Source organism: Macrobrachium nipponense, chromosome 2, assembly GCF_015104395.2.
Source record: "Macrobrachium nipponense isolate FS-2020 chromosome 2, ASM1510439v2, whole genome shotgun sequence".
NCBI lineage: Eukaryota > Metazoa > Arthropoda > Malacostraca > Decapoda > Palaemonidae > Macrobrachium > Macrobrachium nipponense.
The window spans coordinates 64231428-64244193 of record NC_087201.1 but is presented as its reverse complement, the minus strand read 5'-3'; the positions used below and the strand labels follow the sequence as shown (position 1 = coordinate 64244193).

General features: G+C 41.0%; 1 long non-coding RNA gene across 1 annotated transcript in view; it reads left to right on the top strand.

The window, feature by feature from the left end:
- Positions 1–2303: 2303 nt before the first annotated feature.
- Positions 2304–12766, top strand: part of LOC135221441 (uncharacterized) — a 16854-nt gene continuing 6391 nt past the window's right edge. Inside the window, exon 1 of the long non-coding RNA XR_010315952.1 lies at positions 2304–2435. This is a non-coding gene — a long non-coding RNA (uncharacterized LOC135221441). The remainder of the gene's footprint in view (positions 2436–12766) is intronic.

The window sequence follows — 12766 nt, the reverse complement described above, 5'->3', positions numbered from 1 at the left end:
ATCGGGTGTCCTAAATAATATACACCTGGTCACAGGTGTTTGAGGCTTCATCATCATTAGGGATGAAAGCTGGCACTGGTGAATGGGGTGCTGTCTGTTTCATAGTCCAGAGAACTCGTCTTGAGGCTGGGTAAGCTTGAGTAGTTCTCCTAGTGCTTATAAAGTTATGAAGGGCAGACTGATCCTGAATAACCTCTAAATTACCAATTAGAACTTCATCACTCAACCCATTATCTTGCTCAATGGGTAAAATTCCTGTATTTTTTTCTACAGAGCTGCTTGGTTCTAATTCTTGAGTAAAAAATGGATCAATCCCTAAAAAAAAAGCAAGATTTATTATGAATGATAATAAAATAAAGTAATTGCCAGAGAGAGAGAGAGAGAGAGAGAGAGAGAGAGAGAGAGAGAGAGAGAGAGAGAGAATAATGCATCAATCCATGGAAATCATCACCAAGCTTATTATAGAATAATACTGAAAAGAAAAAAGTAAAATTGATATTGAATAATAAGGATAAGAAAAAAGAAAAAGACAGAACAAATTCAAAGAAAGTTATAATTATTGTATTGTAGTGTACCATACGGGTGCAGTTACAGTAACGATATGACTAACATGACGAAAATGTCAGCAATATATAATTGCTGATAATTTCTACGTTTCAACAAAAACTGAGAAGACACTGTATCTCCGTGATCTAGAACTGATAAACTTTCAGAAAAAATATAAATGAGACTAGTGACATATCTGATAATTCATCCATGATCTTGGAAAAGTTGTCAGTAAAATCCAGGTTCACAATTCTAAATTTTCAACATTACACTGAGCATAGCGGTCCTCAGGTTTGACCAATCAGCTCCCAGTTGCTTTTTTCTTGGAGTGGAAGAGTAGACGAATTGGTCATGACTGACACAGAGGGGTATAGAGTTATTCTGTCTCATTGAAAGCCAATAGAAACTTAGATGACGAATTAGTCATGTTGGGCAATATAGGGCTAAGTATTGGAGAAATCATAGAATAAAAACTCTCAGGAAAGTAGTCCCGCTAATTCTTGACTACTTCTGGTGTCAGTTATTTCCTCTTTTTATTGTTATTCGAAAATAGTCACCGACTTACTCTGTAGTACATGCTATTTCCGTATGAATACATAAAGAGAGGGACATCAGAACAATTTGATCTGAAATGAACATTTGTACTTCCCGGTCAAATGTATTCTGCCGCGTAGTCAGTGTTGCCACGCTTACTCAGGTGGATTCACTACGGTAGGTGAAATCTGGTGTCCGTAGGGGATAGGAGAAACCTAAGGGGAAATTGACCTTTGTGTAGGGGGATGTAAGGGAATTTCACTTATTTCCACAGTAAATATGTTTTTTCCTATTCTCGAGAAAAACACAATGAAATATTTTTAGTATCATTGAAAAATATTAAACATCCCAGCATAACAATATTATTAACAGCTCAGTACTTGCTAATTCTAAAAGACACTGTGTTCCAAGTCCAGACGTGAATGTCTGTGTAGTTTCAGTCTAGCCAGTTAGGGATGTGAGAGGAGCTTTATTAATAATTACAGAGACGTTGGTTTTGGATTTTTGTAATTATGCCTACCAAGCCCAAAATATATGAAGGAATGTGAGAAGGGAGCTGGGCTTTAGGTTGGTTATCTGGTGGAAAGCACGGCAGGAAGCAGAATTGAATGTTGTTGCAATGGTAGCTAGGAAGGCTTTCTTTTAGTTGCCTTGCAAGGTGAAGGAACTTTGATAAATACACAGGCAGTAAAACTCATGAAATTCTATGTGGTTAAAGGGTTTTTTTTAAATCTTACATCGATTTTTTAATAGAATAATCTAACGTTTATTTACGTTTACTATAAATGTATTTGTATTTGTCTTAGAAATATATTTCCATAGGTTAATGAGTAGAGTAGACAACTTGTTACATGCATGAATTTTACAATAAAACAATAAAAAAGTTGTGTTCATTTACAAGTTTTTAATTTTGCATGTAAAATTTACGTTTTCCTCTTTAAAGTGAACAAAGATTTGTGACCAATGCTTAGTGTTGAATCAATATTTTTGTAATAAAATCATTTTTCCATTTATTTACATTTACCATAAATGAATTAAATTTTCTTCGACTGAGTCCATTAATTTTGTCTGTACCTAAAAGTTGGAACGTTGAGTTTTGGTAGGAATTGAAACTGAAATGTAATACTTCATTTTCATTTATCCTATTATATTTGGTGCGTAGGGGGAAAGTAGGGAAATCACCTCTGATGTAAGGGACAACGATCTTAGCGGCGTGGCAACACATGCGGTCAAACGAATTTCTTCCGCATAGTTGTTACTGACTGTGTCGGTCCTGGAAGAAAGGAATTTTCGAAAGTATTTCTCGTAGTGCCGTGTATTTTCGGTTTTGGGGGATTCACAGTTGTCCAAGATTGGTAATGTTAATTTTGCCCTCATTAAACCACGAAAAGTGAGAAAGCTCAACACTGAAATTTATTGCATGTATTTTATTTGTTTTGTTTGTTACATTTGAATCATGTCTTACAACCCATAAATAGGTAATACCAAAGTAAAAACTTCATGCAACTTGTTTTACGAGTGAAATAATAATGCAACGGGTACTGAAATTATTTTTGATAGTTTATGAAAGTGAAATTATTACAGGAACGCTGGCCGAAAGACTTCTAATAGGCTATCTGTATTCTGCCCCATGGTATAGAACAGCCAGTAGGCTAGTATTGGATATAAGGCCCGTCATACCTGTAATCAAGGTTCCGGGACGTTTGTGATTGTTTAGACATCTTGCTTCTAGCCATGTTTTTTTTTTTTACTGATATTGTAATCAAAACTCGAAGATGAATTACATGAGGTTGAGGAATGTGAGTAGCTTCAAATTGTGAACGGTAACTAGGACGTATTAAAAATGATTGGTTAGGGTAAAACTAATTTCGCACCTATTATTTTAAATAGCTTACAATAACGCCTAGATCTTTGAAATGACAGCTGGATTACATACTTTTTTCCATTGATTTTCACAATTAAGTTGTTGCACTAATTGTGGAAGTTGCTTAACTTTCTAGGAAAATTCCACAGAAGAGCTTCATTCAAATATATATTGTTTAGTCTATTAAATATTTTGAATAATCAGTGTAGAAAGTGTGAATATAGGTAATGCAGTACAGTTAATTAGAGAAATTGTAATTTAATTACCGAGAAAATTGATGATAAAGTATGCATCGCTTATGGATGCATCTGAAATTTTTCTTGATAAATTGGGCATCTCTTATGAATACTCTTGATCATGGAACTATAAACATGCAATGGACATGCGCAAAATTGCAGTGTTCAGCATGCCGCCATTACAAAGGGTGGAGAGAGTTTTGGGTATTTCTACAGAGCAATCCGCTGTGGCTTAGACTATGGCAATTGACTGATTCCTATGTTATTTTAGTTACTTTACAAGATTTAAAAGTAATATCCATTCGCCGGCTGTAACTAAGCAGTAATTGACCTTTGAAAGTTACATAATAGCCGCACCAAACTCAAAGGTATATTAAAGTTTAGTTCCAACCAAACGAAAAAAATATTCCTTACAACCCTTGTAAAGCAATAAAATAACATAGAAAATGTCATTGCCATAGTCTAAGTCACCGAAGACGGTCCTATAGGAAGGTACCAAGTATTCGTTACGGTGAAGGAAATGTAAACACAGCCGCCATGTTTAAATTCCCCCAACCACCACGGAGCCATATGTTCACAAAGGGGGGGGGGGGGGGGTGGGGGGGGGGGTAACGCACAGGTGATGGGCGTAGTAAGGTGGAAGGTACGAGTTGTCCCCGTTGTAGCACCCCACTGAATAGTAACATACCTTGACGCAACTTTCGGCGAAAGCCTAACACTCACTTTCCTAAAACATAATAATTAAGAATAATGTTTGGAGCTTACCTTAAAGGGGTGGAGGGTACAAAGCAGCAGCTGCCTTTAAGAATGCGTGGAGGCGGGTCTTGGGTTCCTCAAAATGCAGCTTGAAATAAGCAACAGCCAAGTACCCGACGAAGTTATACTTCTCCTTCCGTATCTTGGAGTCGACTGCCGATTCCCTCCACCTCCTTTCAATAGTATTAGTATGTGGGCCACCCCGTTTCTGGGTCCACAAAGTTCATCGATGGTTGACTGTCAAGTGGACATAACCTTCATCTCGCAGGCAGTCATAAAGCCCTCCAACAGTCAGAAATAATAGTGGTACCCGGCACAATGTATTCTTTGATAACTGCAAGCAGAGTCCCACTCGTCCTGTTCGGGTACGGGAACAACGAAAAACTCCCGGGTCTGCCTGCAGATACCACCGAATACCCACTGGCCTTCGATGAGGCGACCTACGTTGTATTTTCTTCTCCCAAACTTCGCCTCATCGATTTCAACAATTGTGGCCGGGCCCACCTATTTGCTTCTTCTGTTGGAAGCACCATTAACTATGACCTGAAATAAAAGTCAGTGTTAGGGGAGGTAATTAAGTAGGGTAAATTTCATAATAATACAAGGCAGGTTGTTTTGTATGAGAGAGAGGGAGGGGGGGGGAGAAGGAGGGGGTATGAATGTGGAAAATGGTGAGGGGATAAGCAAAATACTTACTTCCCGGGAGAAGCTGGCCCAATCATTAATTGTCGAGTCCGACAGTCCAAGTTCTGTTCTCGCAACCTTGTAAGAAAAAAAATCACTCACATACAGGTATGCGAAGAAACAGAACTGTCTCAACATCAAGGTGGGACCCAGAGAACCAGTGCCCTTAAACAATGAAAAGTAGTAAGAACAGCGTTTTTTCGCTTTCTTACTATGTGGTCGATAAGACCGGCATCACACCTAAAGGTAACGTGGAGGGAAAAATACCAATTATAAACATGAAAATATGGAGTAGGTCAGATGGTATAGGTGTAATATAATATTGCCATGAATCTAGGGCCGGGTCATATCACGGTTACATGTAGAATCCAACAAACTATTCGTAAGGTATTTACCTAAAGCACTTTTTTTTGCAGATCAAGGCGGCACTCATTCCCACAATGGTGGGGGCAAAAGACCTGCTTTCTTCCTCAGGAGGCCGTGGTCCTGGCATAAACAGACCAGCTGTTCATAATTACCTGAGTAATAGGCCAGAAAAATCTTTGTAACTGAATGGGGGCAAAAGACCTGCTTTCTCAGGAGGCGTGGTCCTGGCAAAACCGATTAGTCGATCATAATTACCTGAGATAAAAGGCAGAAAATCTTTGTAACTCATGTAACAATTGTTACATGAAGTTGGCAAGAGTTCCTGGTGAGGGGCTGGGACGAGCGTGAAGTAGATGCAGCAGTGATGTCATGGCGGCAGATTCAACAGTGTTGGAGTTCTACAGTTAGGAGGTGGCAGGAGCCAGACCGTAGAAACGGTAGGAGAGGTGGGGTGGAGTAGTAAAATGCTTTGATGCTATTGGTTGAGGCGGGTGGGGCTGAGGTAAATGACAAGCACTTAACAAGGATAAGTTGGCAATGTTAAGGTAATAAAAGTAAATGGGTAGTTAAGGAACTAAATGTAAATGTGGGATGGGTTCAAAATATGAATTATACAAATACATATATAAGGGGCCCAGGAGGGGGTGGGATTTAAGTCCTGGTGTAAATGTGTAATAGCCTATATTGTTTTAATAAATACAAAAGACCAAATTAAACATAGGTTAGCATATAACAAAACTAATTAAACTTGTAGGGGATGTTGCCTGACCAGGGGTGGGGTTGGACCTGCTGTACCCCCCTTAAAGAACCAAACCAGACCTAACCAACATAACCTAAGCTAGCAGGGGAGTACTTAACCTTACCTAGTAGGGAACTTAACCTAGTAGGCAATGTTGCCTGACCAGGGGGGCTTTGCCCCCGAGTACCCCCCCTTAAAGGCCTAACTTAACCTAGTAAGGAATGTAACCTAACCTAGTAGGGAATATTGCCTGACCAGGGGGCTTCGCCCCCCGTACCCCCCCTTAAAGGCCTACCTAACCTAACCTAGTAAGGAATACTAGGACCTAACGTAACCTAGTAAGGAATGTAACCTAACCACTAACCTAACCTAACCTAGTAGGGAATATTGCTGACAGGGGGGCTTCGCCCCCCCCGTACCCCCCCTTAAAGGCCTAACCTAACCTAGTAAGGAATGTACCTGGAACCGTAACCTAGTAAGGGAATATTGCCTGACCAGCTTCGCCCCCCCGTACCCCCCCTTAGGCCTAACCTAACCTAGTAAGGAACGTAACATAACCTAACCTAGTAGGGAAATACTAGGCCTACGTAACCTAGGGGGGTAAGGAATGTAACCTAACCTAACCTAGTAGGGAATATTGCCTGACCAGGGGGCTTCGCCCCCACCGTACCTTAAAGGCCTAACCTAACCTAGTAAGGAATGTAACCTAACCAACCTAACTAGTAGGGAACATTGCCTGACCAGGGGGGCTTCGCCCCCCCCGTACCCCCCCCCTTAAAGGCCTAACCTAACCTAGTAAGGAACGTAACCTAACCTAACCTAGTAGGGAAATACTAGGCCTAACGTAACCTAGTAAGGAATGTAACCTAACCAACCTAACCTAACCTAGTAGGGAATATTGCCTGACCAGTGGGCTTCGCCCCCCCGTACCCCCCCTTAAAGGCCTAACCTAACCTAGTAAGGAATGTAACCTAACCAACCTAACCTAACCTAACCTAGTAGGGAACATTACCTGACCAGGGGGGCTTCGCCCCCCCCGAACCCCCCCTTAAAGGCCTAACGTAACCTAGTAAGAGGAATGTAACCTAACCAACCTAACCTAACCTAACCTAGTAAGAATGGTTAAACCTAACCTAACCTAACCTAGTAGGGAATATTGCCTGACCAGGGGGGCTTCGCCCCCCCCCCACCCCCCCTTAAAGGCCTAACCTAACCTAGTAAGGAATGTAACCTAACCTAACCTAACCTAGTATGGAACATTGCCTGACCAGGGGGTGCTTCGCCCCCCCGTACCCCCCCACCCCCCCTTAAAGGCCTAACCCTAACCTAGTAAGGAGGAACGTAACCTAAACCTAGGGAACCTAGTAGGGAAATCCTTAGTCCTACGTAACAACCTAGTAAAGGAATGTAACCTAACCAACCTAACCTAGTAGGGAATATTGCCTGACCAGGGGGGCTTCGCCCCCCCGTACCCCCCCTTAAAGGCCTAACCTAACCTAGTAAGGAATGTAACCTAACCAACCTAACCTAACCTAACCTAGTAGGGAACATTGCCTGACCAGGGGGGCTTGCCCCCCCGTACCCCCCCACCCCCTTAAAGGCCTAACCTAACCTAGTAGGAACGTAACCTAACCTAACCTAGTATTGGGAAATACTAGGCCTAACGTAACCTAGTAAGGAATGTAACCTAACCAACCTAACCTAGTAGGGAATATTGCATGACCAGGTGTGCTTCGCCCCCCGTACCCCCCCTTAAAGGCCTAACCCTAACCTAGTAAGGAATGTAACCTAACCAACTAACCTAACCTAACCTAGTAGGGGAATATTGCCTGACCAGGGGGGCTTCGCCCCCCCGTACCCCCCTTAAAGGCCTAAAGGAACCTAACTAGTAAGGAATGTAAACCTAAACCAACCTAAACCTAGTAGGGAATATTGCCTGACCAGGGGGCTTTGCCCCCCCGTACCCCCCCCTTAAAGGCCTAACCTAACCTAGTAAGGAATGTAACCTAACCAACCTAACCTAACCTAACCTAGTAGGGAACATTGCCTGACCAGGGGGGGCTTGCCCCCCCGTACCCCCCCTTAAAGGCCTAACCTAACCTAGTAAGGAACGTAACCTAACCATACCTAGTAAGGGAAATACTAGGCCTAACGTAACCTAGTAAGAAGGAATGTAACCTAACCAAACCAACCTAACCAACCTAACCTAGTAGGGAATATTGCTGACCAGGTGGGTTTCGCCCCCCCGTACCCCCACCCCTTAAAGGCCTAACGTAACCTAGTAAGGAATGTAACCTAACCAACCTAACCCTAACCTAACCGAGTAGGGATATTGCCTGACCATGGGGCTTCACCCCCTGTACCCCCCCTTAAGGCCTAACCTAACCTAGTAAGGAATGTAACCTAACCAAAACCTAACCTAGTAGGTAACAACCAAGTAGGGAATGTAACCCCCACCCCCCCACCCCACCCCCACCCCCCCCCCCCCCCCCCCCCCCCCCCCCCCCCCCCCCCCCCCCCCCCCCCCCCCCCCCCCCCCCCCCCCACCCCCCCCCCCCCCCCCCCCCCCCCCCCCCCCCCCCCCCCCCCCCCCCCCCAACCCCCCCCCCCCCCCCCCCCCCCCCCCCCCCCCACCCCCCCCCCCCCCCCCCCCCCCCCCCCCCCCCCCGGTATCCACCCTTGAAGAACTAACCAACCTAGCCTAACCGGGTAACCCCCTTCAAGGAAGTAAAACTAGTAGGTAAACCAACATATAACAAACTAAACCTAAGGGTATGTTGCCTAACCGGGGGATGGGATTTGGCCCCCAGTAGGTAAAATGACATATAAACCTAACTTTGATGGGTGTGGAAGTGTTGTAAAATGTAAAAAGTAACCATACATAACTGCGTAATAGTAAGGAAACTGGAAGGGAGGTGTAAATTGTAATGTCTGTAAAAGTGTATAATGGAATATATTGAAATGTAGGTTTTATAAGAATAATGGCAAACTATATATTTAAATATTATATATTGAAATGTAGGTTTTATAATAATAATGGCAAACTTTAATATAGGTATTGGTATCGGTGAGAAATGCATTGTAAATGGTGTAACGTAAAGAGCCAGTCGTGAATACTGGAAAGGGGAGGGATTGACTTGTGTATAAATGATATAGGGAGTGTGTATGTAATATGCAACGCAATGTGCAATTTCACGTAACAGGTAGGTAGGTAGGTAGGTATCGAAACGTCCTAAAACTGAGTTCTATATCAACACGTAGGCATTTTTTAGGTGTCTGTCCTCAATTATAACATAAATATTTCAAGTTATATATGGTGAAATGATTAGGTGGGGATATTTCAAAACAGTTATTATACAAATACTATGGAAAAATGAAAAGGAATAAACACTAGAATTCACATAACATGTTTAATAAACAAATTAGGTAAATGCTTTATGTAACTCAAACGTATGGTTACCAGCCAGGGTTCCCAGATGACACCACTACCAACAGCCAAAGTCTACCATGAAACCAGCCAAAATCCCGCCAAATGGTAATCCAAACCAACCCAAATAACCGGCAAATATATGTGCGTTATATCTATCTTTATAAATGCATATTTTTTATCATATATATGCTTGTATAGCGGCATCATAGTTTTAGTTAGATAATATAAACTAATATAAGAATGCAGGAAAAAAAAAAAGAGAATGAATTGAAATTTTGAAATGAGGCTCGTTCCCTGAGAATCCGGCAGCCTGTTTTGTGGTCATCTGGTGTGTGTGTGATTTTTATTTTAATTCCATCTACATATTTTGCTTAAATGTTACCAAGTTTTTTACTGAAACCTATTCAATTCCCCGATTTTCCTGAAAACCTTCAAAAATTCCCAATCTGGGAGAGATTCCTCAAACGTGGATCAGTGTTTAGCTCAATAGAAAGTGTTTGAAAACCAGCCAAAATACCACTAACCAGCCAAAGTGAATTTTTTACCCACCAAATTAGGAAAAAAAGCCAAATTGGCGAGAAACTGCCAAATCTGGGAACCCTGTTACCACCCAATCCTTCACTCAGTCCGGTAGCAATGTAGGGGTCATACTGTAACGTGTTTGGCTAAATACATATATCCCTCCCGTAAACCCCATTTCTTTCCTCACTAAGAAGTCCGAGTTTAGGCCAAAAGCTCCCTTACAGTTAGCGCATGCGCAGTAGCATTAGCGCATGAGTAGTAGGATTCATTGTTGTGGTAGTAGACAAATATGGATGTGGAACGGCTCCACTATAGCTAGTTTTGTTATTTCTTATTTCCGCCTGTATTTCGTGTTTTTAAAAGTGATAAATGTGGGGAAATACCACAATAACACGGCAAAATCTCCCCCCAAGTGGTTTCTCCCTACCCAAAACCCCGGTTCCCACTGGGGGTCCCCCTTACCGTAGGATAGAGTTGGGTTTTGTCCCCACCCAAAACCCCGGTTCCCAATGGGAATCCCCTTTACCGTAGGATAGAGTTCAAGTAAATTAGAGTCGTCCGAATAAATATTACTTCAAATTCTTGCTCAGGAGGTAAAACTGCATAGAAAAACTGCAACTGCCATACTCTGGGCCGCCGCGGATAGGTACACGAGATCTACCGAGTTTTGTATCACAGAGCCCACCTCGCCGTATTGGAGTGTAATCTCTTAATTTTCCATGACAATATCTTGTCATCTATGACATTAGTTGCATTAGGTTAAAAGTAAATTTAATAGTGCACATGATTCAATCTAGTAATTTCTGTTACATGATAATACATTTAAGATAGACTTAAAATTATTATTATATAATAACAAGATTGACATTAATAAGTGATCTGTAAAAATAAATTATATATTTATATCAGCAAGTGTTTTCTTTTTGTAATAATCACTGATGTAAGTAAGTAGTAAGCATTATTCAACATAATTACAATTGAAATCAATTGTGTCATGGTGATATGGTTAATCCCTAGGTGACACTGACTGTATAGCAAGGTGATAAGACCTAGGTAGTGCATAAAATGCAAAGTAGAGTATAAAGACTTTGATACTTAGAAGGATATCAAATATACTAAGAGGTTCTACAGGCTTAAGTGGTACCTAAAATTTATTACACAACCCCATGGCTAAGACATGATATCACCCAGTCTCAGCACATGGCATGCATGTTTATTTCTATCATATGAGACATATACGTGCTTCATTGGGTTAATTGAAAAGTGCTTTTCAAGAGCTTTTAACTGATGATAAATTTATTAAAATTTATATTTAAAAGTTTGGAACAATAGAGTAAAAAAGCGAACCCATATAAAATGCATATCTGGATATCTTATCTTAAAACACTGCAGTGCCATATTTTCTATATGCTTAATTGCACGCATTTAAAAGGGATTTTCAAGACCTCGCCAATGAGCCTATATTTATTAAAATCGGTAGAAAATTAAGGACGACAGAGTGAAAAAAGCGTCTGCAAGACTATACTTTAATAGCTTAATTCCCAATGCCGCCGCGCAGTGACTATCAGCATCAATACATTTACCCGTGCATGTCCATTCCATGTTTATAGTTCCATACTCTTGATAGTTTGCTGATTTCATTTTTTTGTATGTATCAGTGTCTTTGCAGAATAAAGTTTCTTTCATATGCATGTTAGTTTTTAAATGTCATTTTCCTTCAAATGACTTTTCTTCACCCAACCTAGCCTACCCAATAAGGTTAAACATTTAGTATCTACAATTTTTATAATGTTTGCAGTGTTGCACAGTAATGTGTTGATTTTGCACACTTGCATGTGATTTGACCATTAATTTTCCTGTACTAGACAGCATTCTAGCATCACTAAGTTGTAAACTACAATGATTGGGTAATTTTCAAAGGAGAGGTGGGGATGGCCAAGGAATAGATTTCAATCACAGGTTGGGAAATAATGTTCCCTCTCTCCCCAGGCTAGGTTAAGTTAGATGTGGTAGTTTAGGATGTAACACATTGGAGTTACAGTTCCCTAGATTAGGTTAGTACACAATCCTATTTGAATTTACATTGGCCTCGTCTAAGTTGCCTTAGGTTTAGAATGCCAGCCTATTGGATTTTACTGTGCCCTAAGGCAAGGTTAGGTTAGCAGTGTTATGTAAAGAGTACAGCCCTATTTGAGTTTACAATGCATAAGGCTATGTTATATTAAAATGTAAACCTTTTGGTTTACATCTTAATATAACATAGGTTTGGTAGGCTAGAGCACAAACCCTATTTGAATTTACTGTGCCCTAGGCTAGGTTGGTTAGGGCTCCTTTGCCCCCCAACTAGGGGAGGATTAGCTTTCTAGAGTAGGGTAGGTTAATTACATCCAAATTCATTCCTTTGTTGTCTTCCCCAAACCAAAAACCCCGCTTTCCCAGTGTGGTGGCATCAATGCTCTGTAATTATTCTTGTAGATCATTCTTTTTAGGTTTCTTATTATTTTCATATTCTACAGAGCTTTTCTGTAGAATTACCCTCATCTGGTTCAGCTTTACCTAAGGCAGCCTGTGAAAGCTATGAGTTCTTTTGTCCTATTCGCCAAAATTATATGTTTAGCCCATATTGAATGTTGTAATGGTGGCATACCACTCAGGAAATAAAGTCTTATATATTTTTCCATGAACATAATAAGTTTAACTCTTATCAAGTTGAACCAAAATGTAATGTTCAGGTACTTGCATGAAGCATATAAAACATTCCATAAAACATTTTGAGTGTCTTGACTCATAGCTAGTCATATTTGGACACCATTCATTAGCTGTTATATGTATAACAATCTCTCAAATGTTTTGGATACCCAGTAAATCTCCTGTACACTAGGTCATTGTTTGTTTATTTGAAGTACACAAGACAGCCTTTTACATTGTCTAATCCCACTTTAACCCAAGTGACATGTTACCCTTGAATGATGGCCACATGCCTGCCTGTCTCCAGTTACCAAGCCAAACTTTCAGTGGTTCAAGCTTGCAGTGGCGATACTCATTGTATAAAACACTATAGTTTGTGTATAGAATAATGCAAGCTGTCT